Source organism: Artemia sp. Qi Xiang Cuo, chromosome 21, assembly GCF_049724085.1.
Source record: "Artemia sp. Qi Xiang Cuo chromosome 21, ASM4972408v1, whole genome shotgun sequence".
NCBI classification, from domain to species: domain Eukaryota; kingdom Metazoa; phylum Arthropoda; class Branchiopoda; order Anostraca; family Artemiidae; genus Artemia; species Artemia sp. Qi Xiang Cuo.
The window spans coordinates 51,531,998-51,551,857 of record NC_142814.1 but is presented as its reverse complement, the minus strand read 5'-3'; positions in this window follow the sequence as shown (position 1 = coordinate 51,551,857).

Here is a 19,860-nt window from a genome sequence, read left to right as displayed (position 1 = left end):
TAAGTAATCCCTTATAAGGATATGTAAGCTAAAAAAAGCGCTGATCAAGTCAAGTAAATCTAGTAAATCAAACAGCTCTTAGTAACGAACTATAAGTAAGGAGCGATACGGCTCAATAGTAGCCTTTTAACTCTAATTAAATAAAAAAAACAAGTTTTTTAAACTGAAAGTAAGGAGCGACATTAAAACTTAAAACGAACAGAAATTATTCCGTATATGAAAGGGGCTGTCCCCTCCTCAACGCCTCGCTCTTTACGCTAAAGTTTGTAAAGTAAAGATGGTACTTGTATCTTTTTATTGACATTTAGCAGCCAAAATGGCCAAATTTTTCTCGTTTACAATTTTGCGCTCTAATTTTAGAAGATCGCCTGGTGAAATGTAAATTTTCTTGCATCGCAGGTCAACATATTTGGCATTTGTAATGGCTGATACTTGACCAAGGCTTATAAACCTGCAATGCATTTTATTCAGCAAAGCCTTTCGAAGCTCATCAGCTACATCTGAGGATCCACCAGAATCTACCTGAACAAGGTGGCGTCTCAAAATCTTAGACAAAGACAGGCCTTTCGAGATGGAGGGAAAGCTTTCAGAAGAGATCTCAATAGTAGCATCATCAAAGGGCGTAAACACTGTAATCACGCTTAAAATAGCACCCCACTCACTATCAGTGAGAACGAGGTCCACTTTACCGAGAAGCGCAAGCAAATTTGTTACCGACTCTTTCAAATCTTGTAGACTACGCAACATAGTAAGAAGCGAATACCATCTAGAGGTCACATCAGGTTTTAGTTTTTCGGTGCAAACATTGTCAATAAAGATTTGAATCTGGCGAAACTTGTCGGTAGCTACAGCACTACGTCTGAAAAAGATGACAATATTTCTAGCCTTTCGGACGAGAGGCAAAAATTCAGCAATATCATAAATAGCACCCCCCACAATCAAATTTAGAGTATGTGCAAAGCACGAAACATGTGCCCATTCTGTACCTACTTGGGATGCAGCATCCTTTACGGCCCGCACTACATTTGTTCCATTATCAGTTACAACAGCAGCAATATTTTCATAAGGCGAGCCGTAATAGCATCAACCACTATGAAATCATAACCAGTCGATACAACAGACGCAAGAATAGCCTTAAGATTTGCCGAGGCTTTCATATACGCGTTTAAAGCGGAAATATTTTTTTTTTTGTTACACGGGAGATACACATTTATCAGCACAGTATTACCAAACCGAACCGCAAGGCCTCCAGAAGGTCTACTAAAAGTAACCTCAGCATTAGTTGTAAAAACGGAATAATTAAGACTTCTTTTTAACACGTTAATACTAGTAGAAGTCAGGAGGTGTTCTTGAAGGCATACTATGTCAAACCAGTCATACAATTCATCAATCATATGCTCCTTTAAACGAGTACCATTTATATTAAGCGAAACAATCGAAACAGGCACAATCATTTCTTCTTGGCAATGATATCTCTCGGCACTTTGCATCTAAGACTAAAGGAGGCATGATTTTCACCATAATTGGCACATCTTGCATCAAGCTGGCAGGGATAATCCTTGGTGAAGATATGAGGGCCCGCACAGCTTGCATATTTTTCAACCTAACTTGCACAATCAGCTACTTTATGGTGTGGCGAACGGTATTTTAGACAGCACCGAGGTGCCGACAGATATTCTTTCACAGATAAATATTCATATCCAAGTTTAACACCATTTTGCATAGCCTTGACTTTTGACAAGGAGTCACAAAACTCAAGCTTAACCGTGCCAATGTCACCGAGCCGCATAGCTTCCACCACACCTGAATATCCTTGAAAGAATGAGAGGTCTAAGTCCTTCGATATTCCTCTGACTATCCCGAAAAACCGCTTAGTCATCACCTTGGATGGAGATTCTGCTAAAATCACTGAAATAGAGTCTTTGAATTCTACAGCAGCAGATTTGTCATTTTCATTTGTCATTTTACGGTTAGGGAAGGGGGAAAATGGCAGTCACCAAACTCCTGTTTGTAGTAATTTTTGTTCGTTTTACATTTAATTTCAACATTCAATTTAATTTCTAATCATTTTAAGCTTTGTTTATTCATCTATATTAGTACCTGCCATCTCTATGTTTTCTATGATGGTTTATTTTTATTTCTGTGGGTTTTGGGTTTGGCTATACGAAAAATGTGGTTCAATACGGCTCTCTAGGGCTATAATGAGAGAAAGGTTGAGGTGCTTTGACAGTGCATTACTTTTTATAAGGAATTGAGTGTAAAGGCATTAAACATTTTGGTGTTTGATAACCAAGTGAAAATGACAATGAAAAGGGTCAAAATCAGCCATTTAGTACCATAAGGGCAAAGATATACTACAGAAAACCGACTTGTTTTTCTGGATGCTTGAATTATGCAGGCTTACCTTTGCTTCGACAAGTTTTTTTGCAGAAACTAAATTTCAGCTGTTGTGGGGGGGGGGGGGCTGAGGTCTGGGGGGAGCGGTTTTCCCCTGCCCATAGCACATTACGCCTCTGGAATTGGGAGGGATCCCATTGACCTCCTACTACTTTGTTTGTGATTGGGGTATATTTTTTGCTGGGTTTGTTCACCACAGGCAAGGAAGTAGGATCGGAAGTACAGGATTAGCTAATTGCTGAGTAAGATTCACTAAACATTACAGTTTCTCCGCTACGCTGGTTGAACCAGATAAGTCTTAGAGTGTATCCACCACCAGCGTTGCCACCAGGGTATACTACAGCGTTCTAGTAGCGTTGCAACACTGTATCATTTTGGTACAATTACGGCTCCTGGTACATTTGTACATTTTGTGGCGCGATCCAAGATTTTGCTGCATTCAACTTGTATTCGCCTGGCCAGTTTTGCGTTTTCAAATTACCCCCACTCACCTCCTAGGGATCTAAGCAAAAGGAAAAGGATTTTCGTAAAAGAATCCTTAGATAGGGGAACAATTGCACGATTTAATGCGATCCATTTTACTGTCGTTTTACTGAAAAGTTATTAGCCTTAGGATTCCTTCTTTTTTCAGCTAGTTCAAACCTTTAGAGCTGGTATTACCATAACATTTTTCGGCACGATACAAAGTCGTCTGGTTTCATTATATTTCATGTTCTGGTAAAGTAAAAAAAAAGAAAAGGAAAGAGGGATTTAAAGATGGATAAATAGGTTAAATTACAAGTATGTTCGTGAATACAGATGCGCCCATACAGAGTCTCAGGGGGAGGATCAGAATATCTCTCCCAGAAAGAAGGGGAAAAGTGGTTGAAACATTCTAATTTTATGGCATTTTACTGCATTTCCAATCTTTTTTAAGAAATTGAGAAATTTCGCACTACAGATAGGGCGCATCTGTGAAGAGGAGGCCCACAGGCCCTAACCTCAGACCTCAGAATATAAAAACCATTATGTTTCCTCTATTTTTCGTACCCCGCGCCCCCCGTCCCCACTCCGTCACAAAAAAAAACTGATACGCACTTACCTGCCATAGCATACACCTTGTCCCTCTATACGCTACACTGTTATGTCACCTTATCGCTAAACTAAATATATCAGGGAAACATTGTTTTGTGAAAGGTGAAGCAAATATTTTTTTTTCTATAAATAAACGAGGTACGGCATTTTGGTATGAATCGGGGAGCATTAGTTCTCAGCTTGTACGCGGGGCTTTTGTTTCGAGAAAAGGAAAATTTCAGGCGACATGAAAATTAACAAATTATATGCAAACTATGGAAAAAACTAATTATAGGAAACGACTAAAATCTCAAAAACACCTGACAGATGGAGGGGGCATGGATCAGAAAACGCCACACCCTCCTTATGTGCTTGAATAATATTCTCTTAATTTTTAAGAAATAACAGAAACGATGTAAAAGAAGGTTACATAAACAAGAAATACAACTATTTTTACCCATGGCAATAAGCTGTGGCGGTCCCCTGGCGCACCTGTAAACAACCCTCTCTCCAAAAGTTGACCCAAAGAAACCCCAGAAAAGAATAGTAAACTCTGAACTGGAAAACAAAACACACTTTGCCACGTTTTTTATGTGAATGTAATATTTATACCTGCGCACATCGCCAGGCTCATACACTGTTTTTCTCGGAGGGGGAGGGGGAACCAAATAATTTATAATATGGCAGCTTGACTAAGAAGTGCCCAGAAATTCAATAAAATAGGATTTCGAGGGGAGGGGGCATTCAGACGCCCCTTCCATAGGTACGTGCTCTACACGGGGTAAACCTGCTTCTCGTCGCATGACCAAAATCTATGAGAACCTTATCAGGAACTAGAAAATCCGCCTTCTTCAGGAGGTTTGTTTCTATAGTTCTTGCTGAGTTCCACTATAAAGTTTTAAATCATCGGTGTTTTGATAAATCCAACTTTAGTTGTTATATTTACATGCTGCCAATTGATCAAGCAAAATTATATCTATTAAACGAAGAAATAGTGCTGGACGAAAAACACAAAACAATATTCGGAGCAGAATAAATCCTTAATTAGCCCGCAAAAAATAAAAGACAAACTTGTAAAGTTCTCCACTGTCTTACCAGCCATGGAATTTTCTAATAAATAATTTTAGGTCTCAATACTCTAATAAACCTTAGTTTTCAGTAAAGTGTTAATTTTTCACCATAATAACTAAAGTTTGATTTTCTAACACGTCTTTTCGTGAGTCCTCCTTCTAAAAGCAAACACCAAGTCTCTGCCTGCTGTTGGTTTTCAGCAAGATATATCGGTAAATTCATTTTTCATGTAGTTAGGGACTGTGCGTGGGTTTGTTAGGAGGGTGTGAGTATTATATAACTGTGACAACGGCGAGTTTCAAATTTGGAAAAGGCATCTGAGAAGACGAAGGAGGATTTGTGAAACATTTTCCAAAAATATGTCTATGGATATTTTAGTTAGTGATTTTACTCTCTGGGATATTCCAGTGCCCCACTAGCGGCAGAAAAAAAAAACAAGAAAAACAAAGACGCAGCAGTGTTTTCCACGCAAATTTTAATTACCATGTTGCTCTAGGTGAGGAAGGGGGGGGGCTCTGCTGTCGGAGGTTTTCAATCCTACAAATTCCAATGATAGACTTTTCATTACAATCCGATGCCATTTTCGAGGGATTTAAGACTCTTGTTCAAAATTCCCATAAATTTGTTTTCTCATTGTTTTCTCATAAGTCATCAACAAATAGCATTTTTATTGATTAAATATTTTTTTTTTTACGCGTTTATAAACTCTGAGAAATTGAAATCTTTTTAAACTTCAAATGAATATTTCAGCTCTATATGCAAGGGCCGTCCTCAGTAAAGCAGACATATAAATAAAATAAGACATACAATAACATGCGACTGTTAAAACTGAAATTAAAACAGTCCCAGAAACATTATTTCCCAGAAAACAACACGTCCCTGAAAACAAAACGAAACGAGGCAATTCATCAAATAAATATAAATCATGAATATATTTTTAATGCATTTCTTTTTTTTTTAGTAGCTAATCTACAAGGTCTTTCTGTTATGGGTTCATTAGTATTGGCTACTGGTTTTGTAATGTAATTCGTTAAATTGTTGATATGTAAATTTGCGGATGAAGCATTGAGTGAGTACTCCCCCAAATGCCTATTTAAAGAATTATTCCTATTGCGTCACGATCCCCAATTCTAATCTAACCTCAATGAAGCCAAAGCTCCAAATCTACTTTATAAGGACTTTCAATTCTAATTTTATTAGAACTTCATAAAAAGTTCTAAAATTTTCTTTAAAAAAATTTACCAGTGGGTAAAAGTCTCCCAAAACTGAAGAGCAGGGGCGCAGCTAAGGAGGATTTTCCCCCACCCTCGAATTTCCACCCTGAAATAGGACAGTCTACAGACAGTCTTAGGTACTTGTTTGACTGACTGTATGTCACAAAAAATGTGGTTCTATCCCACTTTCTAGAGCTGTAATAATAGAAAGGTTGGAATGGTTAGAACATGTTTTATGGATGAAGGATGACAGATTGTTCTTTTTGGCCATCCATCTTGGATTAAACAAAAAGCAAGTAATCCCTAAATGGGATGGGAAGAGACTATTAGGAAGGATTTAAAGGAACTTTTAAATAATGAAAAAGACCACAGTGCCTTTCCAACATTCAAAATATAAGAATTTAACTGAAGATTTTTGAGTGAGTTACATAATTACTGGTTTTAATATTTGCATCAGATATACGCCGCATAAAAGAACGGAAAATTCTGGTTCTAATCTGTTCCCGGAAAAGAAACTCTGGGAATCATTTTTTTTAGAAAATAGTCGAGTGTTAAATCTTTTTTTAGTACACCATTTGAAGAAGAAAAAGGCTAATTAATGATTGTATCTGGTACTCTCATGAACAAATATATTCTTCATTTAAAAACGAAAAACTCTGCTGCATACCTGTTCCTGGAATTCGAACTCTGGGGATAATATTTTTTTTTCAAATAGTCCGATGATAAACTATTTTTTATTACTATATTTTTAGTACAACATTTGAAGAAGAAAAAAAACAATTAATTTTTTTTATCTGGTACTCTACATCTAATATATGCTGCATGCATGAACGAAAATTTCTGGTGCAAACCCTGACCTGGAAATCAAACTTTGGGATTTTTTTTTTTCAACAGTCGAATGATAAATCTCCTTTTTTGTTATTTTGGTTTTAGTATGCCATTTAAAGAAGAAAAAGGCCAATTAACGGTCGTATCTATTACCCTTATGTAAAAATATATGCCCATATGTAAAACAAAAAATTCTAGGATAGAGCTGAATTCAATATATGATCTTGGACTGAATTCAATCTGATCAAATGGCTCCTTAAATAAGTTGTATAGTTATGCTACACCGGGTGATAGTTCCAGGTCCATGTCAATTTTACCGGTCTAGACTTTTATTTTCATTGAAATATAATATATTGTGCATTATTGTTCATATTGATGCTGTCATTTGTATGGGGAAAACCCAGATTTCGTTTTGCAAAAGATTCCCTTTTTGGCAACAAAATGGTACAAAAAGATTGTATGTACATATGTATTTTGTTAAATAAACTACATAAAAAGAAAGTTTTTGCGACACAATTGTTTGACAAAGATTCAGATGATTGTGATAGTATTTAAGCAGGGGCTCAAGTATATGGCTTTATATTATTTGAAATAAGTTCCAAGATTTAAAACTAGTAAAAAAATAGATTATATACAGATTAAGAAACCAACATCAGGCCAAGAATCAAACCTAAGGGCATATACAATTAGAAAAAAAAAACAAATATAAAACTTTTTTAGTTTTAGTTACCCATTTCTAGGATCAAGGCTTGGGGAAGAAATACAGTTATGTCGGGACTTCTTAACATTACTGTTGAAAATTAATTTCGTTGAGAGTTTGTTCGTGTCTATTATTACTGTTATGGATGTTTTAAGAATATGTATGTTTGCGTTATTAATGCTTATATCTATTTTATCCATATGTATATGCCGCATAAATTTTATATATGGTTTTGGGGAGGGGGATGAAGGTAGGGATTAATGTCTGATCTTCCTTCAATTCAACTAAGCCTGAATAAGTGTGCTTTGAGGTGATAGCTCGTTTTGTAGAAATCTTTTTGCAGAAAAATTATTAATATATACAATATAACAACAAGCAGTTGGGTTTATTTGGGCTGTTGCCCAAATTAACAACCATCTTATTTTACTCCTCCCATTACGGATAAGCTTCGTTAGAAAAATAAAAAAAAAACGCTGTTTTTACTCGTATTATAGAATTCAAATACTCTCCCCCTACCAAATAAAATAAACTGACTCCGGATCATTGCCTTTCATACCTCAGGTCATTTGGAGTAATACATTAGGGATAAGTGGGCAATATGGGCTATAAATCGCGTGGCAATTCTCCTCTTATTCAGGGATTGGAAACGGTGTTTACGCAAAACTTTAGTTTTTAAATATTAAAGCAATGTGAGTAAATTTAAAAGTAAGCCTAAAGAAAATTTCTTATCTTATATTTCGGAAACTTTTATTATATTATGCAAGGCCTAATTCACCCTTATTCTCAAAGTATTGTTATACGCACAAGTATTGAAATTTGGCATGAAGAGCAAAGAGCTAAGGGTGCGGTGGTCCCCACAATATTTAGGTTACCAAAACTATTATATTAAAAACAAATAAAAATTAATTCATTGCTATTATTTTTCCAATTAAAATAAATGGCGAGATTAAATCCGTGACAAACAGAAACTATTTTTTAGATGACAAGTAACACATATATGAGTTCGAGAGAAGGCTTTTTTTTTTTTTTTTTTTTTTTTTTGTAGATATTTTATTTTTATTTTATATTTTGTGCCATTATATATTTATCATTATTTTCTGTTATTATTATTGTTTTCCCCTTTTTTGATTTTAATTGGTTTGATGATTTGGCATGCATGATATCCAACCGGTCGCGTTTTAAAAACTATTATTTGGTTTTTTCGACATGTTTTCAAAATTTTTTTTTTTTTTGTTTAAAAAAAATTATTAACCAGAACCTGAAAACTATTGTTGAGCTCTTTTCATAGAATTATTCGTGCAATAGGTGTCACATTCAAATCAAAACAAAATACCTCAAATCGGAATCTTCAGTATTATATTTCAAATGTGTAAAATATATAGGATTTCTGTTTCAATAAAATTATAGAAGAGATAACATAATTTTCCGTGATCCGAGTAACTTGCAAATACACCAAAAACATCAGTAGTATTACTTATAAGAGCACTCGGAGTGCCAGATATATAATTCGAAAATATGTTATCCAGACATTTTGGCGACGTGCTCGTAACACGAGCTATGCCATCTATTTCAGGGATAAAACCAAATGAAATAAAAAAAATTTAATAACTGGTCTGTATTTGATCTATTACCCAATAGATCAATATAAAATCTCCCATTATAAAAATAGGACTTCGCTGTTGGATGTTTTCTGATTGTTCTTCAAGGGATCCATAAAGCTCAATAAGAAATTTTGGTGGTTGCATAACCGCAACGTCCAGACACCTCTAACTGTAAAATAACTAGCCCAAAAACACTTTCTTGATATATCAAAATATTTTCTTGGACACTTCCCAGGATGTCTTTTCTTTGGGGGGGGGCATCTGCCCCCTACATATTTTTCCCCTTCCCCCATATGTTGAAAATACTTTTTGGGGGAAGTGGGGGGGAGTTTTTAATTAATTTTTTCCTTCTTTAGTTTTTTTTTTGCAAAAATTAAAAAAACGACAATTTTGCCACCGTCCCGATTAAAAAAAAAAACAACAACAAAACACACATTTTGCCAATAAATAGTAAAGCTAAACCCAAAACAAACCGGATATACCACAAATTGTCGGTGTAGGATTTTTACTCTTGTAGATACAAAAGCATCGTCAAGCGCGGAAAACGATGTTGGGCCCAGGATCACACAAAGCCTACCTACATTCAACTGGAATTTTCTGGGAGTTCTTGCTGTCCGAATCTAAGCCGGCTTTAAGCGCTTCGCGCATACTTAACAAGATTTTAAAGTTTCCGTTTTGTTTTCTTTCTTAAAAAGTATCTTCAGTGCACTTTCTGTCTTGGCAATCTTCTTTTCTTTTTTTCTTTTATTGCATCCTCTAACTCATTTTTGTATGGTGAATCAGTTATAACTGTAGTCTTCCCCCTCCTCCGATTCATCCTTTGTGCACTTCCTCTGACTTTTGGAATAGGAATTAAATTGTCAGGTGAAACAATAAATGCAGTTGGAGAGTCATTCTGGTCAGTTGTCATCCAAAAGCATCCAGGAGTAGCCTTGTCATCCATATAAAATTGAACCTTTTTAGCTGGGGTGCCATTAACACCAACGGTAGGGCTAGAAACTGTAATATCTTCACCCCTTTCGCTACAAGTGAGGGGATTTTCCTTATCAACAGATGAGCCAGACAAAGATTTTCCCACTTGTTCTTCAAAAGGGTACAGTTTTTAGGATGATTATCCTTCTTGAAGCATTAGTGTGCAAAAATCAAATTTGGAGCCCCCTGACATTTAAGAGAGCCCTGGATTTGATATTAAAAATAAACAAAAACTGAAAAAAGAAAAAGGAATTCAAATGAAAGTAAAAGAATAGTGTTAACACTAAAAACCAACATAAGTTATTTTACATTATGCGATAATCTGTTACCCCTCAACTACTCCCCTCCTGCACTCTGTGCTAAACAATGACGAGTCCTTGGATACAACTTTGAGGGGGAAATGATCTTTGAGTAAAAGGTTTGATAACCTATGCTATTTATGGGGGTTGAGGCATGACCATCAAAATGTTCCGAGGCGCTAAGGATCAAAAAAGTTTTTTCTTTTTCTTTTGGCAAGAAAAATGTAGTTTTTCCTGAATTACTTTCAAACCGAATAATTTAACTCGTGATTTTTAACGGCCTCTCAGTTCCAATGCGATGTTTTGTTTTAGAATTTGTAAAATATCGCAACTTCATAGAAACATAATTTTTCTTGATATTCTTCGGTGAGCCATTTCTGTTTTGTTTTTATACTTATGTAGCATAGAGTAAATTCCTGCGACATTGAAAATGTGATGGGATTAAATAATTAAACTTAAACAAATATATCAGGGTTAATCTGAATATCATTAAACAAGTGATACTTTTAATTTAAAGTATCCACTAGTATCGAATTCTGACTGAAGGGATCTACTTATTTCCATTTCTTGATAGCCCGAGTCAAATTGCTGGGGATCGCCCAGTCATATACTCCTTGACGACCTGAGAACAAGTTACTTAGTCAAACAGTTCGTGGTAACGAACTGTAAGTAAGGAGCGACCCGGCTCAATGGTAACCGAAACTCTAAAAAACGTGATTTTTATAAAAATATATAAATAAAAATAATCATATTTTAATCATTATTTCAAATATATAAGGTTCATTAAGTTTAATATTACCCATCAAAAGTTAATCGCCTGAAAAAATTTGTGTTATTTTAAAAATAGGAGAGAAATACCATCTAACAGCTGCAGAGTCTTCAGGTAATTTACACCATCATATTCAACGTAACAGAGACTCTCCCTGTCCAGGATTCAAGCTCCTATCTACAAAAATGTGGAATTTTACCTTTTTTGTCAGACTACAGATCACGGATGCGGGGGGAGTGCTGTTTTTGTGTTTTTGTTTTTTTTTGTTTTGTTTTTTTCCCCAGGGGTGATCGTATCGACCCAGTGGTCCTAGAATATCGTGGGAGGGCTCATTGGAACTGAAATTAAAAGTTCTAGTGCCCTTTTTAAGTGAACAAAAAAAATGGAGGGCAACTAGGCCCCCTCCCACGCTCATTTTTTTCCCAAAGTCACCCGATCAAAATTTTGAGATAGCCATTTTGTTCAGCATGGTCGAAAATATGATAAAAATGTCTTTTAGGATGACTTGATCCCCCAAAGTCCCCTGGGGGTGTGATTAAATTTTTTATATTTAATAATTTTTATCTTTTTTTTTGTTTTTTTTTTTATTATACTGTCTGTTTAAGAGTAGATTTGGTGTGGTAGGTGGTTGATGTAGAGGGTAGGTGGCTATATTGAAGAATCTTTCAATGAAGCAAATTTTCATAGGGGAAGGAACATTGCTATGAAGGGGGCGCCGGATTTCCCAGCATTATTAAAGAAAAAGATCAGGAATTAAATAAAAAAAACAAGTTTTTCAACTGATCAACTGATTGTGATTAAGAGGTCATTTTTAAAGAACTGGAAAAACAATTCGAACTATAGTTTAAAGAGCAGGGTATTGACTAGGGGGCGAACCCCCTAACATACGTGTTAAAAATTTATGAATATAGAAGTTCGTTACGTTAGTTAATTCTAAGTTACTTATATTTATTACTAATAAAAACGTTCGTAAATAAAATTAAACAAGTTTCTAGAAAGCCATTTAACCAAATATAATATGCAAATTTTGTTTTAATTATTCATGTACGGTGAGCCAAAATCAAAACCTGCATTAATTCAAAAACGTTCAAAAATTAAATAAAAAAAACAAGTTTTTTAAACTGAAAGTAAGGAACGACGTTAAAACTTAAAACGAACAGAAATTATTCCGTATATGAAGGAGGCTGTCCCCTCCTCAACGCCTCGCTCTTTACGCTAAAGTTTGACTTTCTCACAACTCTATTTTTTTAAACAATAAAAAAACTTTAGCGTAAAGAGAGAGGCGTTGAGGAGGGGACAGCCACCTTCATATACGGAATAATTTCTGTTCGTTTTAAGTTTTAACGTCGTTCCTTACTTTCAATTTAAAAAACTTGTTTTTTTTTTATTTTCAAACAGTTCGTGGTAACGAACTGTAAGTGAGGAGCGACCCGGCTCAATGGTAACCGAAACTCTAGAAAACGGGTTTTTGATACCAATAGATACATCAAAAGAATCAGATTTCAATGCTGATTTCAGATATATAACTTTCATCAAGTTTAGAGCTACTCATCAAAAGTTACGCGCCTGAGAAAATTTGGCTGATTTTCAAAAAAAGGGGGAAAGACCCCCTAAAAGTTATAGAACCTTAATGAAAATCACACCATCATATTCATCATAACAGAGAACCCTACTGTAGAGGTTTCAAGCTCCTATCTACAAAAATGTGGAATTTTGCATTTTTTGCCAGAAGAAAGATCACGGGTGCGTGTTTATTTGTTTTTTTTTGTTTGTTTTTTTTTGTTTTTTTTTCCCAGGGGTGATCGTATCGACCCAGTGGTCCTAGAATATTGTGGGAGGACTCATTCGAACGGAAATTAGGAGTTCTAGTGACTTTTTTAACTGACCAAAAAAAATGGAGGGCAGATAGGCCCCCTCCCACGCTCATACTTTCCCCAAAGTTACCCGATCAAAAATTTGAAACTGCCATTTTGTTCAGCATGGTCAAAAATATGATAAAAATGTCTTTTAGGATGACTTGATCCCCCAAAGTCCCCAGGGGGAGGGCTGAAAGTTATGAGCTTTACTCAATGTTAACATATAGTATTGGTTATTGGGATGTCTACAGACTTTTGCAGAGGAGATTTTGTCGGGTTGGGGGGGGAAGGAGAGGGTCGGGGGCAATATGGAAGGATCGGTCCATGAAGGACGTTTTCAGGGGGGAATGGAAATTGACAAGAAGGGGGCGCCGGAATTGCAAGCATTATTTAATTTTTATTGTGAAGACTTCAAAACAAATAAGTCAGTATATTGTATGGCGGGGGGCTGGCACTAGGCGGGGGTTACTCTGGAGAATAGTTTCTGGGAGGATGTTTCTTGGGGGGAAGGAACATTTATATGAAGGGGGCGCCGGATTTCCAAGCATTATTTAAAAAACAATCAGAAGTTAAATAAAAAAAAACAAGTTTTTTCAACTGAAATGTAAGAAGGAATATTAGAACTTAAAACGAACAGAAATTATAACGTATGTGAGGGGGTTCTCCCCCAAGTCAATACCTCGCTCTTTACGCTACAGTTTTTTTTAGTGCTTTCAAAAGAGCTATCTATTCTAATTAAACGACATTTGTGATTCAGGGGTTTTTGAATCAAAATTTTTTTTAACTTTTAAATTAAAGAGCGTTGTATTTACTAAGGGTATAACCCCTTCATATAAGTAATAACATATACGTAATAAAAAAAAACAATAAAAAAACAAGCGATACGGCTCAATAGTAATCGAAACTTTTAAAAACGAAATTTTGATGTCAATAAATGTATCAAAAGAATGTGTTTATAATGCTGATCCTAAATATATAAATTTTATTAAGTTTAGTATTACTCATCAAAGGCTACGAGCCTGAGAAAATTTACTCGATTTTTTAAAGAGGGGGAAACATCCCATACATGTGAAAGAATTTTAATGAAAATCACACCGTCAGATTCAGCGTATCAGAAAACCCTATTACATAGGTTTCAGATTTTTGCATATCGGCAAAAATCTGCAACTTTGTATTTTTTGCTAGAAGAAAAATATACGAATATAGAAGTTCGTTACGTAAGTTAATTTGTAAAGACATCCATTTAGCAAAAGAAAAGTAAAATTTTTATGCAAATAAAAGCTGCATTAACTAAAAAACGATCAGAAATTAGATAAAAAAAAGTTTTTTAAACTGAAAGTAAGGAGCGACATTAAAACTTAAAACGAACAGAAATTATTCAGTATATGAAAGGGACTGTCCCCTCCTCAACGCCTCGCTCTTTACGCTAAAGTTTGACTCTGTCTCACAACTTTATTTTTTAAAACAATAAAAAACTTTAGCGTAAAGAGCGAGGCGTTGAGGAGGGGACAGCCCCTTTCATATACGGAATAATTTCTGTTCGTTTTAAGTTTTAATGTCGCTCCTTACTTTCAGTTTAAAAAACTTGTTTTTTTTATTTAATATTCATCAGGGACGAAACACTCGAGACATTTAGCCTATTCCGGTTTTTAGTTCTGATGACCGACAAAATCAAGAACTGTCTCTGTGCTCCAGCACTTGGATGGGGGAAGGTGCAGAGAGTCAGAAAGAACTTGGGCAAGTATGGAAAAAGTTCGTTTCCAGCAGCGTCTTTAAAAAGGAACAAGGCTAACTAACAAACGTAGCAGCTGTTATGGCAGTCTGGGAAGAAAACTATGCTTTGCAACTAGATCAATGTGAAAGCAAACTTTATTGCTTGTAACAAACGGGCAAGCTTCAAATATATATTTAGATTTTTTGGGGGTATAATTTAGCGATTTTTGCCCCCAGGTGTGTAAGATATATATATAAGTATATATATATATATATATATATATATATATATATATATATATATATATATATATATATATATATATATATATATATATATATATATATATATATATATACATATATATATATATATATATATATATATTCACTCACACTCTCTCTCTCTCTCTCTATCTCTCTCTCTATCTATCTATATATATATATCTATATATATATATATATATATATATATATATATATATATATATATATATATATATATATATATATATATATATATATATATATATATATATATATATAAAAGTTGACTAGTTTCCTTGATACAGTATATAGCGGTGTTTAAGATATATATATATATATATATATATATATATATATATATATATATATATATATATATATATATATATATATATATATATATATATATATATATATATATATATATATATATATATATATATATCTATATATATATAAATATGTTTCTGTGAATGTCCAAGGATGCTTAATGTCGAGTTTCTCGGGCAAATGTCAACAAACATCAAATACGTCAGTGAAAGAATTTCATTACATTCTTGTGCATTTGGACCCTTAGGGTGCATGTTAGCAATCAAAAATATGACCTTGTGAATGTCCAAAAGAGAAGAAGAAACCCCAATTAGAGACTCTAATTGAGAGATGAGATAGGAAAAAGCCAAACCCTTACCTCTGCTTGGATTCAGTCAGTTTTGTCGGTCTTATGCAAAGTTTGTGTCAGTCTTCTGCAAAGTTCTATGGTGACGGCAACGTTTTGTTAAAACAGAAATTCCGATTCCCTGATTTATACAGAATGGATACTGCAGTGAATCTTGATCTTTTTTTTGAAAAGTTAAAGGCATTAATTGCGGTTAAACGAAAATTTTTGACATTATAAATATTGCAAACACATTTGTTAAACGTTTTGACATTATAATATTGCAATCAGATAAGGATAGAGAATTCAGTCATCAAATCATATCCGAAATTTCCATTTTGTTATACTTTATATTATTTTTATTATTTTGATTTTATGTTCTCTCATTAAAAATGTACTGTGTGTTTTACGTTCTTAGTCATTCCTCCCAGAAAGAGTAGCGAAAAATCTATCGTGACTGAATTATGGAGCAGAATACATAAACCTCAGTAATGCTCAGCATTCACCATTAGTCCATGGTGAATGTCGACATTATCAGGTTTAAGTCAGACATGGGGATATTTAACTAATATTTCGGACATACATATAAATATTAGAAAAAAATTAAAATTAGAAACCCGTGAATTAAAATTTTTGTACATTTATATAAGTTGTTAATTCTAGGTTTTTATCTTTAGAAAAATACAATGAGCACAATTTTGGTTAATTTTATTTTCTTATTTCTTTAGTTAAGAAAAAAAAAATGGGAAAAAGTTTCTTAAATTCATTTATCAAAAGAGCCTCCGTTCAAATAATGATATTTTTTATTAAATTTTATTTTACTACTCTATAATATTGTTCTCTTTTGTCAACCCAGCAGTTGTTACATATTTAATATATGCTATGCTTTACCAACAGCCCCCCCCCCCCTAATGTACATAATGAAAATTAAATATGACGCGGTTGTTCTATTGACGTCCTTCAAGCAAATGCAGTGGGGACAGGAGACAGGACATAATAAACACCCTATAAGACTTTTGTTTCTATTTTAGACAAACCCGGATTTACTTCATATGTGTGTCCGCTTCGGAAGGTCCAATTGTCAAAACCCTTTTTCAGTATTTTATTCTTTATTTTTTCTTATTTTTTTTTTAAGGAGAAGGGGATCAAAATATGATATCAGCAGAACGATAAAAATCTTGGCACGTCGTGGGTCATGGTACTCCGTGTCCCATGACCCTCCCTCCCCAGCGAAAAATTTTTTATCAACGACATTTTAGAACGAAAAAATTACAACGACAACGACAAATTATTAACAATGACGTTCTCTTGGTGTCGTTTTGCAATGACAAAGGAAATATTTACGCTTCCTTCGATAAGATCCTCCCATATTTTTAGAGTTTCGGTTATTATTAGAGTTCGGGCAGGCGCGTAAAGCTGTGATGGTGTGGAGTGCTTTGTTGAGTATCATGATAGGCTTGGGTTGAAAAACACAAATTACAGGATTTTAAAGCATCATTTTTTTATGAAATAACTGAAAAATGTCTTATGAATGATGAAGGGGTTGTCATGGGGACAGTCAAGTAATGTTATGGTAATGGGGTGTCTTTTGGAGGATTATGTACTAGAGCTTAAAAAATAAGATGGATGCGTTAAAGAATTTTTTCCATGGAGCAGGGTGAAAATCTAACAATTACTCAAAGAAATGGAGCATTTCATTAAAAGTTCTTCAAAGATAGCTCTTAATATGGCTTAAATGTACCGCTAATATCAACTCGCTCGGGGGCAGGGGGACTGGTGCCACAAGGGTGATGAAGGGGGGGGGGGTAGGCCATGGCGGCGTGGTGTGTTTTGTGGGGCATCATGATAGGTTTGGGTCGCAAAAACTTGAATTACGGGATTTAAATGCATAATTTTTATTTATGAAATAACTGAGAAATATCTTAGGAATGATGAAGGGGGTGTCAGGGGGGCAGTCAAGCAATGTCTTTGTGGGATGAACTACAGCTTAAAACCCTTTTGTTTTTTTTCGAGGGTACGCGTCTATATAATTAGGAAAAATGGCAGCCTGACTTAGAGTCTGCCAAGGCGCATGCCTTGGCAACACGGTGTGGGTTTTAGGACCGGGTGTGGATCTCAAAATCATCAATTTAATTTCTCAAAACCTAGAAAAGTAATAGTTATATCTTGGCGAAATCTGTTAAGCCTTGCAAATAGGCAAGAGCTGGAATTAGATAACCTGAAAACCAAATAGAACTAGACCCCGGCGCCGCGCCGATGAGGGAAGACCGGCGGTGGTAGGGCAAAAAACAGCACGCCGCGCCGCGCCGCCGGTAAGACGCCGGTGGCGCGCCGTAATTAAAAACTGGTTTTTAATTATAATTTAAAAAAATACATTTTAAAGTTTTTTTTGGCTTCTTTATAGAATATATGTCATGTAGGCTAAGGCTGAACTGCTGCTTTTTTTATCCTCAAATTTGCAGCATGTTGCGGAAGCCCTTTTAAATTACACCAGCTGATTTCTGAACAAGTAGCTTTTTTGGGAATTTGGTTTAATCTGTCTGTCTACAATTGGTTTAATTTACAACAGACTAGTTTGAATCAAGATGAGGGACGGCATACCCCTCAATACGCTTGATATTCACCACCTAAAATGTCTTTTAACCGCTAAAAAATAAAATATATCCCGAAAGTTTTTTATAATGCTAAAAAAATAGTAAGAAAATAGTTATATTTTGCAGGAGTCGTAAATTTCTACCTTCCGATAAAAAATCAGTTGCCTCCTATTTGCCCTATATGTCTGGGACATGAACCTACCCCACACGAATCTACAATATGCTGATGATCTGGTGCTATGGTCATCTGGCAACACCTTTCAGATAGCACAGTCAAATCTGCAAAAGTCACTTTTCCAGTTTGAAAAATTCTCTCAACATTCAGATTTATCCATTGCACCCACCAAGTCAAAAATAATCCAATTTCACCAGAAGCAAAACCTTGTTAATGCAAAACTAAATCTAAATAAAACAACTATTCCAGAAGATAATCATATTAATTACCTAGGTCTCATGCTTGACCAAAAACTTAATTTCCACCTCCACATTTCAAACACAATAAAAAAATGCTATAGAAAAACAAATATACTAAAAAGACTTCTTTCCACACCCTGGGGCTGTACTCCTTCTGAGAAAGGGTTTGTATTGCAAAATAAGGAAATTGTGTTAAAAGGGGAAAGGATTACAAAGATAAGTTCATTGGGTTCAAACATACCCTGAAAGGACATTGCCTTAAGCCGGATTCATAGCAAATTCATAGCAACTTGATATTAATTCTAAAATTAGAAAAGACTATTGAGCAATACTTAAAAGTAATTTTCTACCTGGTATACACGGAAATTATTTGTTTTGCCTAATTAAGAAAAAACAAGTTTTGATTTATCATAGACAGCACAATAGGGCTGCCTAAGTAAGGAACTATGTTGGCACAATGTATTATTTTTTATATTTTTTTTGTTGGTTTTAGACAAGGGCACTTGGTGTAGAAGGAGTTATCGTAGAAACTTAAAAAAGGGCTCATTCGATTGGAAATTGAGAGAGCTAGTGCCCTTTTTAATAGTAAAAAGTGTTTGGCGGGCAAATAACCCCCTCCCAGGAATATCATGTCCCTAAACACTTCCGATCGAAATTTTGAGATAGCCAATGCTCAACAGAGTTGAAAGGTCAGGAAATTTTGTCTTTGATGATGACACACCCCCCCCCACTGCCCTCAGGGCTGTAAGTTATGTCTTGGGTGCATATATAGGTTTTTACAGAAAGCATGGTCATATTAACTTCAGAGGGGGTTCAATGGACTGGTAATCAGAATGTCTATTAGCCTTTTTAAGAGTCAAAGTGATCGGAGGGCGGCTACTTATCTGCACATTCTATTTTCCAGAAATGTATCTAATAGAATTTTTTGGATAAATAGAACTTCAAATGGGACTTATTAGATTTGAAATAGGAAGTTCTAGAGTTCTTTTTAAGAGTCAAAAGGGATTTGAGAGCAGCCAGTTACCCCCCTCCCCCTCCACACGCCCATCATTTCCCCAAACGCATCCAATCAAAATTTTGAGATAGCAATTTTTCACCGTAGTTGAAAGGTCCTGAAATTATGTCTTTCAGGAAGGCACTCTACCCCCCCCCCATGGCTCTCCGGGCAAGGGTTGTAAGGGTTTACCCAACTCCTAGTAAGTTTTACCCTGGGGGCATATAAAGTTTTTGTAGAAAGGGGGGTTGTCCTATATACTTCGGAGGGGACTCATTGGATTGGTAATCAAAAGTTCTAGAGCCCTTTTTAATAGTTAAAGTGATCAGAGCGCAGCAGCACCCCCTCCCCCCAAATGTCGTGTTCTTAAAAGCTGGGTTCTTCAACTAAAATTAAACATGGTTGTGTTCCAAAACTAAGAAGCTTGTCATAACAATCCACCAGCTTTACGTATCTTCTTCAT